The sequence below is a fragment of the Silurus meridionalis genome, chromosome 10, assembly GCF_014805685.1.
Source record: "Silurus meridionalis isolate SWU-2019-XX chromosome 10, ASM1480568v1, whole genome shotgun sequence".
Lineage (NCBI taxonomy): Eukaryota > Metazoa > Chordata > Actinopteri > Siluriformes > Siluridae > Silurus > Silurus meridionalis.
Window position 1 is genome coordinate 28059363 of NC_060893.1, and position 2500 is coordinate 28061862.

Consider the following 2500-nt stretch of genomic DNA (forward strand, 5'->3'; position numbering starts at 1 on the left):
GCTGAGAAGATCAACGGAGTCTCTCTTCCCTCTATTATGGACATTTACACCACACGCTGCATCTGCAAAGCAAACAGCATTGTGGACGACCACACACACCCATCACACACACTTTACACACACCCCTCACACACACTCTTTACAGTCCTACCATCAGGGAAACGGTTCCGAAGCATTTGGGCCGTCACATCAAGACTGTGCAACAGTTTTTCCCCGCAAGCCATCAGGCTCCTCAACAAACATCTGAACTGAACTCTCTCTCTCTCTCTCTCTCTCTCTCACACACACACACACACACACACACACACACACACACACACACACACACACACGTGTAACTGATCTGTACAACCGGACTCAACACACATACACTTCACACACCCAGGTTTCAGCACCATTCACACCTTTCATTATCGCAAAATGTTTACATGCCGTTTGTTGCTGATCTTCAGGGACTTGCTCTTTTTGCACAATATTCTGTCCAAATCCTTTGGTCACTGTTCAGTTTATTTTGATTGCTGCTATTGTAGAATTGCACAATTCTCTTTACATTTTTCTGTTTACATTTTTCTGCTACTGTGCACCTTATTCTGTCACGACAAGTTTTACTGGCGGAGCTATTGCTGTTTTTATTTTTATATTTTGTGTATTGTGTATTGTCCTGCACTGTCTTGTGTTGTCTTTTGCACTGTCTTATGTTGTCTTTTGCACTGTCCTGTGTTGTCTTTTGCACTGTCTTGTGTTGTCTTTTGCACTGTCCTGTGTTGTCTTTTGCACTGTCCTGTGTTGTCCTTTGCACTGTCCTGTGTTGTCTTTTGCACTGTCCTGTGTTGTCTTTTCACTGTCTTGTGTTGTCTTTGCACTGTCCTGTGTTGTCTTTGCACTGTCCTGTGTTGTCCTTGCACTGTCCTGTGTTGTCTTTTGCACTGTCCTGTGTTGTCCTTTGCACTGTCCTGTGTTGTCTTTGCACTGTCCTGTGTTGTCTTTTGCACTGTCTTGTGTTGTCTTTTGCACTGTCTTGTGTTGTCTTTTGCACTGTCCTGTGTTGTCTTTTGCACTGTCCTGTGTTGTCTTTTGCACTGTCTGTGTTGTCTTTGCACTGTCTTGTGTTGTCTTTTGCACTGTCTTGTGTTGTTTTTGCACTGTCTTGTGTTGTCTTTGCACTGTTCTGTGTTGTCTTTGCACTGTCTTGTGTTGTCTTTTGCACTGTCTTGTGTTGTCTTTTGCACTGTCTTGTGTTGTCTTTTGCACTGTTCTGTGTTGTCTTTTGCACTGTCTTGTGTTGTCTTTTGCACTGTCTTGTGTTGTCTTTTGCACTGTTCTGTGTTGTCTTTTGCACTGTCTGTGTTGTCTTTGCACTGTCTTGTGTTGTCTTTTGCACTGTCCTGTGTTGTCTTTTGCACTGTCCTGTGTTGTCCTTTGCACTGTCCTGTGTTGTCTTTTGCACTGTCCTGTGTTGTCTTTGCACTGTCCTGTGTTGTCTTTTGCACCGTCCTGTGTTGTCTTTGCACTGTCTTGTGTTGTCTTTGCACTGTCCTGTGTTGTCTTTTGCACTGTCTTGTGTTGTCTTTTGCACTGTCCTGTGTTGTCTTTTGCACTGTCCTGTGTTGTCTTTTGCACTGTCCTGTGTTGTCTTTGCACTGTCCTGTGTTGTCTTTTGCACCGTCCTGTGTTGTCTTTTGCACCGTCCTGTGTTGTCTTTTGCACCGTTCTGTGTTGTCTTTTGCACTGTTCTGTGTTGTCTTTTGCACTGTCTTGTGTTGTCTTTTGCACTGTCTTGTGTTGTCTTTGCACTGTCCTGTGTTGTCTTTTGCACTGTCTTGTGTTGTCTTTTGCACTGTATTGTGTTGTCTTTGCACTGTCTGTGTTGTCTTTTACTGTCTTGTGTTGTCTTTGCACTGTCCTGTGTTGTCTTTGCACTGTCTTGTTGTCTTTGCACTGTCTTGTGTTGTCTTTGCACTGTCTTGTGTTGTCTTTGCACTGTCTTGTTGTCTTTGCACTGTCTTGTTGTCTTTGCACTGTCCTGTGTTGTCTTTGCACTGTCTTGTGTTGTCTTTGCACTGTCTTGTGTTGTCTTTGCACTGTCTTGTGTCTTTTTGCACTGTCCTGTGTTGTCCTGCACTGTCTTGTGTTGTCTTTTACTGTCTTGTGTTGTCTTTTACACTGTCTTGTGTTGTCTTTGCACTGTCTTGTGTTGTCTTGCACTGTCTTGTGTTGTCTTTGCACTGTCTTGTGTTGTCTTTGCACTGTCTTGTGTTGTCTTTGCACTGTCTTGTGTTGTCTTTGCACTGTCTTGTGTTGTCTTTGCACTGTCTTGTGTTGTCTTTGCACTGTTCTTGTGTTGTCTTGCACTGTCTTGTGTTGTCTTTGCACTGTCTTGTGTTGTCTTTTGCACTGTCTTGTGTTGTCTTTGCACTGTCCTGTGTTGTCTTTTGCACTGTCTTGTGTTGTCTTTTGCACTGTCCTGTGTTGTCTTTGCACTGTCCTGTGTTGTCCTTTG

The 2500-nt window shown here is 43.7% G+C and overlaps 1 protein-coding gene across 1 annotated transcript in view; it reads left to right on the forward strand.

Annotated features, from left to right (window-relative positions):
* The first annotated feature begins 301 nt into the window (after positions 1 to 301).
* irge4 (immunity-related GTPase family, e4) overlaps positions 302 to 2500 on the forward strand; it is an 18618-nt gene continuing 16419 nt past the window's right edge. The window contains exon 1 of the mRNA XM_046858931.1: positions 302 to 332. The gene's annotated coding sequence lies outside the window, so the exon portion shown is untranslated. The remainder of the gene's footprint in view (positions 333 to 2500) is intronic.